A 13,102-nucleotide genomic window follows, 5' to 3' on the forward strand; every position below is an offset into this window, starting at 1 on the left:
AAAAGTTATTTTCTCCTTGATATGACGTCAGCATATCGAGTCTTTTTAACTCATTACAACAGTTCCAATGCTTTTTCCATAGACATCCGTTTGTGAGATGCACTTAAAAATGACAAATGATGTACTTTACACTGAATTCATACAGTTGTTGTGGACCGTGCAGCCACAACAGCTGTTGCCTCCTTCATGATTCTTCGCCGTATTGTGTGTCGTGGGCTAAAGTGGCTCCTCTCATTCGTAGATTCTTTCCATAATGTTTGACATGTTTCTTGTGTAGGTGGTGAGAGAGGTTCGGGGGGGGGTTTGAGTCTGTTGTGAGAACCAGTCTGCAGCAGTACAGCTTTCTGGTCCGTCAGACTTTTCTTACCAAACTACATCCATGCAGAAGTTTGCTTTCAGATTGTTGCTGCTCTTGTCTGATTGGAGGTCTTCTCCAGTCGGGAATGACCCCGTTCTGTGTCTAACTCACTCTCCTCCATGTTTGATTATGTTGCCTGCATCCGTAATGAGGAGCAAAAACTATAAATTAGGTTCCGATAAATAATGATTGGCCACAAAACAAATTAAACAATAGAACACAAAATAAAGTATTTTTCTATCATCTATTATTTACTATTTTTTTTGTCCTATTATTTCCCCCCTGTCACGTTAAAATCCCCTGTTTAATCTGATCATTGAAGTGTTTAAAATGATAAAGAAAAGAAGTAAATCCTCACATTAAATTAATTACATTTTTGCTAAACATTATTGAAATGATTAAACATCATCTGTCAATCAACTAATTGATGATCTAATTGAGTTCCACCCCTACAAACTATATTACAATAAATGTGAAAGGATAGCAACTGAAGTGGGTTTTTTTGTTTAATGACTTAATATGAAATGTATTTTACAAACATCCGTGAAATTAATTCTTTCTTTGGACCATTTTTCAAAGCTATACAAAAATAATTGTTTCAATTTTGTTTAGCAGCCGCTAGAGGGCAGTATTAGGCAGCAATGATAAGGGATGAACGACAGACTGTGTGTCTGTATGTGTTTGTGTGTGTGCTGTGTGTGTGTGCTTGTGTGTGCGTGTAGGAGAGAGAGAGAGAGAGAGAGAGAGAGAGAGAGAGAGAGAGAGAGAGAGAGAGAGAGAGAGAGAGAGAGAGAGAGAGAGAGAGAGAGAGAGAGAGAGAGAGAGAGAGAGAGAGAGAGAGAGAGAGAGAGGAGGAGGAGTGGTGCTGACTGCCGAAGAAAGGCCCTCTCCTCACCCAACTCCTCGGCCCTGCTGCTCAAACCAACAGAATTAATAGGCTCGTTTGCCAAGAAAAACACTCTAATCAGTGGGTTTCCTCTCATTAAAAGTTAATTAGTTTGACACGAGTTTCCTGCAGAAGAAAGTATTGGCCACTTAGAACTCATTAGAGCCAAAGGAAAACATCACACTGAGGAAAGCTGAAGGGGAGGAGAGAAAGAAGGAATGGGGCGCGCACACACACACACACACACAAATCGCATACAGTATACAGTGAACGACTCATACTAGCTGACACGTCTACATAACTTATTCCAAAATGTTGATGACACATCTAAACATGCATGCAAGCGCATATATACACACAGACACAAGCACTACATGTGAACATGTACTACAATCTTACAGTACATGTAGATATACAATACAATAACCTCAGCTCAAAGCCATGTTAGTGATCCCAACTCTCAGCCTGTGATGGCGTCTATAACAGAGGGATACATTTACTCAGAGATTCATACATTTAGACACAAGCTACGTCTGTAATCACTGTCCTGCATCAATCTCCAGAAACATCATACAAAGACGTCAGAGAGAGGTTTCTCCATTTTAATGAGACTTCATACAAACACACACAAATACATGTGTCCTGTGTCAGTGGTCCCTATTAAATCTTTTTATTTATTCTATTTGTTTTATATTGGGATTTTAACTCACCAATTATGGTTTTATCTAAAGCGACTTACAATTAGTGCATTGAACATCTACAATATGCATTCCCACTCTAAACTGTAGTCAACACGTAGCTTCACTTCTCTGACTAAATGTTGCTGGATTGGTGATAATAACATAAGGACTTCTCAAGGTGTTTCTTCTCTGTCCTTTAGTTTGTTTTGCTGTAAGAGTCTCAGAATAGTTTGAGTAAATCTCTTTATAGTTGGCGGTGCCCACGATGCCTCTGTAACACCTTTTCTATTGTGTGTCTAAGTTGGATGTAAAATCCTCCAACAAAGTGGCAAATTGTAAATATTTTATCAATTTAGAGTCAATTATTCAAAGATATGTTTTTCTCTGTACTCACATACTCATTAGATACTGTGCCAAACTTATGTGAGTATATAAAATAGTATATAAATCCAAAAAAATAAATAGAGATTATATAAAGAAATACTATGGAACTTAACTTTGAATACTTTACACACAAAAAAGTCTTATCCCCCACAATAATATCTTGTGCTCCGCTGACTTTGCCGCACTGTATATGTTACGTCCTGTTAAAGCAAAGCAGGTGTGGAAAGCTTCTCAGCACCAACTTCAATATTTCATTCAACACGTTTTCGAGAGGAAATTACAAGACTCACATTGAGACGAAGAGGACATAAGTTATAACAGACCTGAGAAAGGTTAGTGAAGATACAGGAATGTCTGCCGACACAAAGTAAGAAACTATTAATATATACACTAAAACAAATAAAGAACACATAAGCACAGGGATCTATTATCAAAAGCACATCTGGCAAATCCTAGTCTCTGAGTGAATGTGGGTTCTGCCACCTCACATACTTAAATAAAGTATGACACACACACACACGCACACACTCAGAGACACATCCACCCTCCTCCATTTCCTCCTCTGCTCCATCTCTCCACTGCTCTCCAGCCTCCCTGATCTGTCCAGTCTGCTCAGACTTCCTCTTCTTAATGAATCATGAAGTTTGACTTTTACTCCTCAACAAGCAGTGTTTTGCACAGAGCGGCTGGAAAGCGCACAGTTTGTTTTCCTTTAATTAGCCGGGCAGGCTCCCCAGGCACGGGGCCGAGCGAGCGAGAGGGCCCGAGCCCAGGGAGCAGCGGCAGACGAGGAAACGCTGAGAGGCGGCCCCGCGCTGCCAGGTGGCCGCAAGACGAATGGGTGCGGGCACAGACTGAGACGGGGCAGGAAACATCGAGGCACGGTGCTGCGGACTGAGGAACAATGATAGGAAATGTCCTGGAGAAAACACACCGAGCCAGTGGTGACAGACGGCTGGAAAGAAGGAGGGAGGGAAGAGGAGGGGGGGGGAAGACGAGCAGTATACGGAAAGGAAAGAAACGGCAAACTAAGACAAAAGAAAGTCAGGAGTTAAAAAGGAAAAGAATGTAGAGGAGAAGAGAGAGAATGTGGAGGAAGTAGTGGTACGTACTTTCACTCGGGTACTGCACGTGAGAATCACTTTGAGGTACTTGTACTTTGAACTTGCTTCATATTTCTACTCCGTTATGTTTATCAGATAGATTCTGGAACTTGTTATTTGACAGATTAAAAACCACACCCACGTTTAACACTGTAACATTTCACAACAGAATCAGTTCATTTCAGGACTTGCCACAATCATTGGATTTGCTTGCAGGATTTAAGGAAGTGCTCACAGATTTTTAAGTTGAACACACTAATCGCTCCATTTTGAGGGAGTCAAGGAGTTAAAATGCAGGGATCTCTGTTGCACCACCTACTTTATTTATTTTATTTTATTCTCTGGAGTATAAAATGCCTCACAGAAGCTCAGGCAGGAGTCAGTGGTACAAATAAGTGTTTTGGATGAATTGTATTAACGTAAACACAAGACCGATGACCAGGCAACTTGGTGGAAAGATGCATTACGGGTCAGGATAGAAACCCATTAAGTTTTGTTGCGGATTTGGATCATGGAGCGGATCCAGGAAGATTCTTTTCATTTTCAATAACATTTCGAGCGATTTTTTGGACATTTTCACTGATTTCACTGAGAATTTGACTGTTAGGCCGAGGCGCAGGTATTCTAGCTTTGAATGAAAAGTGGAACTTTGTTTAACTTCTACACAAAATTGCAATGTGAGCTTTGAGGGAAGTGACAATCCAAAGCTGGTTAAGTGTAAGTGGAGTCGATGGTAAAACTTTGTCTTAAGTTGAACAGTCTTAACTTAATTGTTTGTAAGTAACTGTTTGTTTCCTGCTTTTTTGAAATACTGAGTCAGCCAATGTAAAACAGGTGAAATTAGCTCCACCATAACTAGCTTGTGTGCGGACTTCTTCTGTTTTGTTGATCGGAATTTTGAGTTTTCTACTTAATTTAAATGTCTGACTTCCTCCTCTGCTGGTTTTTTAAGTTTTTTTTTAGAGAGTTTTAAATCTGATATTTTGCTGGCATGAAAGAAATATCACACCAATATAAGACGGTGTCAACGTGCACAGGACAATAGGACAAAGACCAGCTTGGTGTCAGAATGGGGACAGAAGTGTCTTCAGTGTTTAGTGTGAGTTAAAGTGGGAAATGCCCCAAGCAGTTTGAATCATCATAACTGAATACACACAAGAGGAAATCAATCAGCTGTTTATTCCAGGCCCTGATGCCGTTTCTGTAATCATTTCAAAGTAATCCACAGAGCAGCATTATGATTGTGTGTGTGTGTGTGTGTGTGTGTGTGTGTGTGTGTGTGTGTGTGTGTGTGTGTGTGTGTGTGTGTGTGTGTGTGTGTGTGTGTGTGTGTGTGTGTGTGTGTGTGTGTGTGTGTGTGTGTGTGTGTGTGTGTGTGTGTGATTGCACCGTGGAGCTGTAGGGATCACGGGGTATTCGAGTCTCATCATGGCGAACCTCTGTAGAGTCAATATCAGAGGCTTCACCTCAGAGCCTGACCTTTCTAGCCTGTCCCCTCTCTAAAACCCACCCCCCCTACACACACACACACACACACACACACACGCACACACACAATGTCCCCACGATCAATCTTCCCCTGGTCACTACGACAGCAAAGCACAAAGCCAATCACATCAACATGGCTCGGATGCCACGCTCACGCTCTGACGAAATGTCACTGGAGAGGCTATGTCAGGGGAACTTGGGCCTGTTGAGTACGTGTGTGTGTGTGTGTGTGTGTGTGTGTGTGTGCGCGTGTGTGCGTGTGTGCGTGCGGGTGTGCGTGCGTGCGTGCGTGCGTGTATGTGTGAAAATGAGAGGGAGAGGATCTAGAAGATTCTAGTTGCAGGTGAACAGAGACATATTTTGGTTTTTACTCGCTTCAAGAAAGTTCAGTTCTGTGATTCACTCACCTTCTGACCCTGTGACCTTTACCCACATATGATGGAGTTACCTTTTCATCAGCTGGTATTTTAGCAACTTCTGAGTCTGTTGACATCATAACGCCATCATGTCACGCTTCACTAAAAGGGCAGCAGTTGATCGTCTGGTAAAGAGACGCTCAAATAACAGCAACAACACAATCAAACTGTAATATACTTTCATTAAGTCATCAGGAAATCAATTCCAGCCTTCACGCTCGGGTCTGACCCTGCATGGTAATGCTTCCAATACTCGGACTAAACAATTAGTCATCTGTCTCCACTGTATACTTAAAAAAGGACTGCAGCCAATCAAATAGGCTGCATCATGGAGCCTGGCCAATGCTGTGTACTGTATATTATTGCTTACCTGGGTTACATTGTGTTCCCGTGTGAAGTGGGCTGCCAAGACGAGGCTTCAGAGCCCATCTGAGTCTCACGTCCTACAGACAGCCGCCTGCGTTCTCCTGCCAAGCTCACCTGGACTCCTTCACCTGTGCTGGTGACCCAGTGGTGCAGTGCACCTCAGTATGTGTACAGCTTTTGGCTGAATCAAAGAAAAGTGGTGCGTAACACTGGTGTGTAAGAGAAAGGTTAGCGAGGTGTGGGACATACACTCTGCAGAACGAGAGAAGCTCGACGGTGCCAAGCGGTGGCTCTCTGGCGAGCTTTCGGTTCAAGCAAACCTCTTTCTTGTAGTGACATGTATAGCACAATAATGATCACTACAGAGTAATGTCACTGATATAAATTAGTCTTTGTTGTTAGTATCTGAAAGAATTTGCGATCTGACATGGAGAACGGGCACATCTTCTGTTGGCGCTCGTTGATTCCATAGATAATTTTGTTTAGACCTTTGAAAGGGGAAAGTTTTATAGTGTTAGGCTATGCTATACAGTCAATGGAAATACATAAATTAGCTTAAAAAGAAAAAAAGTAATATCAGTAGTATTCAACTGAAAATTTTTCTCAGATGGCTTTACAATCTGTCCAATTTGACATCATGCATACTCAGACCCATGATTCAGATAAAGAAATATGTAAAATAAACTTTTAATGGCCGGTATAATAGAGAATCCTCATGAAGGAATAGGAGGAAACCCTGATAATAGTCAACAAGGTAAGATATATAAGGAGTATCAGTCAGATGAGGCGTCAAGTGGACAAGGACCTGATCTAAAAACCAGCGGTCAAAAGCTAAAACTAGTTTTCGACAGTTTTCCATTTAGTACATTGTAGCGTAGTGGTGTTGTTGGTGCATATGACATAACATTATTTTGTTTTATGTAACCAAAGGGAAATCAATTGATCACCACAATCATTACAGTCCATTGGCCGGTTGTCACGACATACATTTTGTGGAGTAAATAGATGTGAAGCTTTTTTATGGGGCAAGTCATCGTTCAGTGCCGGTTCATAATGTGCTTGTAAGAGTGACACAGTGGCAGTTCACAGCAAATCCAGTTTAAAATAAATGGGAGAGACAGGGTTGGGGTCTGGAGAATCGCTCATTCAAAATACTTGGTTCCCCAGAAATATACCCACCACGTTTAAAGTCAATCAGATAAGTGGTTGCAAAATCGAAGGACAGAAAGACGAGGGATTTCTGGATGTTTGCATTTTTATCGCTTTTGATGATATTATTCTTGTATATATTCTTTTAAATACAGTCAGCTTGTTGAAAAGGTTTCGTCTTGTGAGACAAACCTGTCCAATATTAATAACATTAAAGAAAACATCATTAAGAATATCATATGATAAACGATACCTAGAATAATTAAGTATATAGTGTTATATAAATACAATAGCATGAAGCCCACAGTGAGGAAAGTGCAATACACAATATGTTGTTAAATTAATCTGTATAAAGAGAACCGCGCTCACAATTGGTGTGGTTGAGAATAGCTCTGAGGAGTGTGGATCAATGCTCGCTGGCAGCACCTACATTTCAGACATCAGAAACATTTGCATTGTTTGATTGTGGATAAACCAAGTTTAGACATGAGAGTATTAGCCCTGAGGTTCGCCCCGTGCTTTGTGTTTTTTAAATTTTTTTTTTTTTTTGGTTCAGGTCAAAGTGGGGTTATATTTGGAGAAAGTGATATTCTCTATTTACAGAATGAATTCTATTAACCAAACAAGAGGTCACTGGCTCTGGGTAGCATGTTGGGGGCTAAGGGAGTGTCTGGAGTTGAACGATATCAGCGTAACCTCTGCTTTAACCCCACATATGAGCACTATTGATTCATTCACTTTGAAGAGGTCCTTGAAATTGTTTTCGATGAGGAACTATCGTGTCAGTCTACTGGGGCATCCACGGCACCGGTCCAAATGAGAATGGAGACAGCTGGAGCTGGAGACAGAAAGACAGACAAAAATCACAAAGGCCGCAAAGAAAAAAAACAAGGACAGACAAACAGACGAATGAAAAGAGGGAGAAGAAGAGTAAAAGAGCTATAAAAAAAACAGAGAACTCCTTGTTTCAGAAACAATGAGTTTCCTGCTGATAGAAAGTGATGCCTGAGCTGTTGCAATATCCATGTCTCTGACAGAACTCAGGGCGTATCAGGCTTATTGCATTACCTGGGAAAAAAGGGAAAGGGTAGAAATAATCAAAAATGCATCAGAAATAATGCACTTTTCAGACTCTATCCATCATTGTTTCGGCACCCTCGATCCTTTACGAGAAGTGAGTGAGCGGAGGGAGGGGGGCGAGGCGGTCGCTCCCGCTCCGACAGCCAAAAAGGAGGATGGGTAATTAAATTGTGTGTCGCTCTCTTAGAACTAAAATGAATGAAATAGATGAATGCTATTGCATTATGCCTCAATCGTGACCTGCAGAAAACTAATGGCGGAATAATAGTTTTAGGTACTGGCTCTATTTCTCTGATGGAGACAGCCACTTGAGTGAATATATGCAACCATACTCGCAGTCAAAATGGTTTGTCCTCCACCGCGGCTATTAATGGTCTGGCTGTCTTTCTGTCTGTCCATCTTCGCCGCTGCCGCTCCATCCACGCACCCACCTCTCTCTCTCCCAAGGCCTTCACGCTCGGATCAACCTCTTTACCGGGCCGACACAGAGACCAAAGTGGATGAACCAATGTAGTTTTTTGTTTCTGAAGCAGGCAGCCGAACCCGTGGTCTTTTTCACTATTCAACATGCCTCCCAGAGACCGGGGCCTTGCTTTGTAGTTTGTTGACTGTAAAGAGCAGGGAAAATTGTCCTGAAATCCTGAGCAAAAAGGAGTGTAAATAAAAGATCAAACCAGGCCTGTGAGCAGAACCAGCGGCCTGGTGCTCGGTGCAATAACTCACCACGTGTCACCACGCATTAGCTTGATGCGTTCAGCCGCGGTGGAGAGAAGTAGCCAGGAGCTTTTTTTACTGCTGCTCAGTAGTACTGTACAAAATCACCTGAGGAGATACAGCGTACTCTGCTGTAAAGAAACACAGCTTAGTGAGGCTTTGAAGTTTCGTAAGTTGCTCATCATGGATCGCTTGTAACGCAGAGATTAAAGAATCGGAGTCCGCTCACATACTGAAGGTGTTTTCTGTTTGAACCAGGGAAAAGGGGAGAAAAGAAAGTTAAATTAGTTTTTTAAAGCTGCAACAAATATGAGATTTGATGAATGCTGTTACATGGCTGAAGGCTGTGTAGCCTCGAACTCGCTGTAATTGATTAGCGGGTGTTTAATAGCACAATTGGTATGAAGTTTAATGGGGCAGGGAAAAAAATACATGATACTCTCTCTCTGCAACATGAATTTGCTCTCCTCATGTGGCGCCTGGCCAGAAGATGGCAGCACGCAGCTATGGTTTGGCCCCCTCTGATCTCCATTGTGTCCAGCGGTGGGCTCATGGATGTGCTGTTTCCAATGATGGATAGAGATGTTTCATGGCTGCGCTCACTGCACAGTGTAGGTCATTGGGCTGATTGGAGTGGGGGGGGGCGGCGGCAGCCCTGGTCCTCTTTGCTGCTCTCGACGTTTTAAACACGCTGAACCAGTTAACCGCAGCGTTCCTGGATCGGCCCACAAATCAGCAGCTTATCAACAAAATCGCCCGTGACACATCCTGGCAGTGAATACTAAACATAACTTAACAAATAGCTATCTGGGGAAATGAATGAGAAGACGCCAGCCGTCTCCGAATACACAAGTAGACAAATATACATAAACCTTTTAAATGACTGCTCAAACTTCGCAATAGCCTTGAAGTAAAAGTTGCTGTCCTATTGTTGGATATAAACAGCCGAGGTTTATTTTTGTTTGTATATGCTGGAGGGGGTTGTAGCTTTGCTCCTGTTGGCCCTGTTATTTGATTTCCTCTTTTACAAAGGCCACAGTCAGAGCTCATGTCAAAAGAATGCATGCAATAACAAAACAAGCTTGACTGATAAATACCCTCTTTTCAGTGTGTGTGTGTGTGTGTGTCTTCAGGGCTGTGCTGTTAGTGATCTTCCTCGAGTGCGTCTGACAGAAACAGACTTACACACGAAACCAAAGCAGCTTGAGACTCTTCCAACCCTCTAATGATGCTTAATGATACCTATCAGTGACGGAACACACACACACACACACGCTAACACACACACACGCACACATCCTTCAAACCCCTCCAGGAGAAGCAGCACCTTGCCGACTGTGGAATTACACACAGGCAATAATCAGGTCAGCCTGCAGGTCCTCGGGGATTGGAGGTGTTCATAAACATTCCTGCTGCTCTTTTGTGTTACTTCCTGCGGTAAAACAGCAAGGCGCTCCAGTCGAGCTGACACAAGCTGGCTAGTGCGTTGGCTCGCCCCTGGGTGCACCATCCCCGTCTCTATGTGAAGGTAGACACACACACACACACACACACACACACACACACACACACACACACACACACACACACACACACCTTCTCTGGGATATTAAAACACACTCAGGCTTCATGTAGACATATCATCAGAATATTAACCACCTTATTAGCATAAAAAACCCTCCCAGTCATCTACATCTGATTTGACATTTGGCATTGAAATCAGTACCTCGACTTAAAATAATATCTAACAGCATTATACATTTCTTTTAAAGACCGAACAAATGTGCGTGCATGCATGTGTGCGCGAGATATTATTTGAGGTTGGCACTCGGAGCCAACTACCTCCTCCATGTATGAACCTTCTACAAACAAAGACCAAAAGAACACAAAAGGCGTGGGTTCAGTGCATGCCTCTTTTTTTTTTTTCCTCTCAAGGATGTCAGCCTCTGCTATTCAAAGATTTGACTCCTGCTCCGGAGTCAAACAAAAACCTTTTGGTAAATTGATTAGGCCTTCCAAACTTTTCAGGTTTTTTGATGCAACTCGATGTGAAAAGTTCAATATTGCACTCACTTGCGCTGGAAAGTTCACAAACATGACTTTTTTTCGATCTATCTTTACTCCTGTCGCTGACCCGGGGCCTTCTGCAGGTGCACAGGGGGCCGTTGACTTTTACTTTTGAGGAAAACGGGAGATGCGTGTGTGACAGCTCCGGCTGTGTGTTCCCTCTCAGGAGTTAAACTTTTTTTGCAAGTTGTTGTGGTCTCACATTTGGCAGCATTTCATTCTGTGGCAGGTGAGGGCACTGTTATTGTGCTCGCTGTCATTCAACCACCCTCTGTCTCCTGGCTTCAGTCACTGGTCTCCTACTATTTCTAAAATGCCCTCTGAAAGTAGCCAGTATAGGTATATGAGCGTGCTACATTCAGTTGTAGTGTATGTGCTTGATGGTGGGAACCAAAGTCAAAAGAACGTTTAAAGTACAAAGTAGTGAAGTTTTTTAATTTGAGAGGATTTTAAAGTCAGAAATGTGCCACATTCTGGTCTTTTGAGTGTAAGAAAAAAGAAGTTGATATCTCTGATAATTCTGACATGTAATATTAATGTTTGAAAACGACTAAACAAACACCATCTAAATTATTGGTGGTAGGAGTAAAAGAAACCCACCAAATTACAAAATGGGTCAAGAAATAGAAAAGCACTCAGTAGCTGCAATCAAAAGTGTTGAAAGTTGTTTTACGGTGGATTTTTCCCTGAGACTACTTAATATTCCACTTCACCGTCATTTGGTCCTACTTCTTGTACTTTATCAAACCTGTTTACCTCCTCTCTTTGCCCTGGCCGACCTCTCCCTGCCCGCAACAAGCCAACCCAACCCAGATCCAAATACTGCGCAGACCTTGAGAGCGTCTCGGCTCCTCGTCTCAGTGTCAACATGTCTCCAGCAGAGCTATGTAAACAGACCAGCCACAGCACAGGGCACACTGTCAGGGCCTGATTACCCCGAATACAGCCCCCAATCAAATGGAAATATGAAATAAATCACAAGTGATTAGCTGGGCTTCGAGGGCTGGCATGGGCACGTTGTTGTGGCCAAATCTGAGGGTCAGGTTTAATGCATCAAAATAAACAAGTCAGGGCCGCTTTGTTTGTTGAGAGCAGCAGACTACACAAGAAACATTTTTTTGGCTTTCGCTGTTTTGATGATGGAGCTGAGCTGAGAGAGGGGATGTGCTGAGAACCGAATGATGAGGAGGCAGCGGTGGGAGAAGTATTCAGTTACTTTACTTACGTAAGAGTAGCAATACCACAATATACAAATACTACAAATAAAAATCATATTGTCAAACTTCTCCATCACCAAAATGTAGTTTAACTAGCAAAAGTAGTCATTGTGCAGAATGGACCATGTCATGTCAGCATTATTTTATATTTTTTAGAATTTCATGAGGTGTAATAATAATATATACACAATGGATTATTATTATTACTATTTTTATTATCATTATTATTCAGTATTTTATAATATTATTAGTACTGATATTTCTAATGTAGCTGGACATGGTGTAATGAACTTTAACCTTAGCATATACTGTTGGGCACTTAAATGTGCTGTGTAATAATGTACACTATTATATATGGTCCTTATATAGGTGGTTTAAATTATTAATATGTTAAGCATATAAGTGTAGTCGTTAAATAAATGCAGGGGAGTAAAAGAGAAAACAATTTTTGCAATATGATGATATAGAAGTATAAAAAAAAATGGGAATTTTCAAGTAAAATACCACCTGAAAATTGTACCCAAGTCCCATGGGTGAGCAAATCTACTCAGTTATTTTCCACCACTGTGAAGAGAAAATTAAAGAGGTAGAGAAGAAAGAGCGACAATGAAAAAAAAAGGAAGAAACAAAGTCTGAGTAAAAGTATAAAACATTGGGCCGAATGAGCAGGATTAGGGCCCAAATCTGATCCAGCCTACTGTCTGTGTGGGACTGAGGTTGGTTGTGGTGTGAACATGATGCTCTAAGTGTGATAGCCCTGTAATAGCATGCCATTAAACTGTTATGGTTACACAGCTCGGTAGAAGAGAACAGTGGGTGTATAACCTTGAACAAGGCAAGACTCTTCATGCGTCTGCCCGGCAACCATCTATAGGGCAGAGGGGAGTGTGTGTGTGTGTGTGTGTGTGTGTGTGTGTGTGTATATGTGTGTGCGCGCCACTCTGATTTGTGTATTCAACATTACAGTTTAAATAAGCACAGCGGTCCTTGTGCCACTTTTTCACGTATTTGATCAAAATCCAATATATCTAAGGAAAGCAGAGGTATGGCCTGCTACCCAAAGAAAATACACTAACAAACCGTGTTTCAGCTTCAGTCCTTTACTCAAACGTTCAAGCATGCGAGAGGGAACGAGACGGGCGGGGGGGACTTGCTGATTTGCCCCTGCACAGTTTGTGGGTTATTCTCTCGCTG

This window comes from Hippoglossus hippoglossus, chromosome 13, assembly GCF_009819705.1.
Source record: "Hippoglossus hippoglossus isolate fHipHip1 chromosome 13, fHipHip1.pri, whole genome shotgun sequence".
Classification (NCBI taxonomy): Eukaryota; Metazoa; Chordata; class Actinopteri; order Pleuronectiformes; family Pleuronectidae; genus Hippoglossus; species Hippoglossus hippoglossus.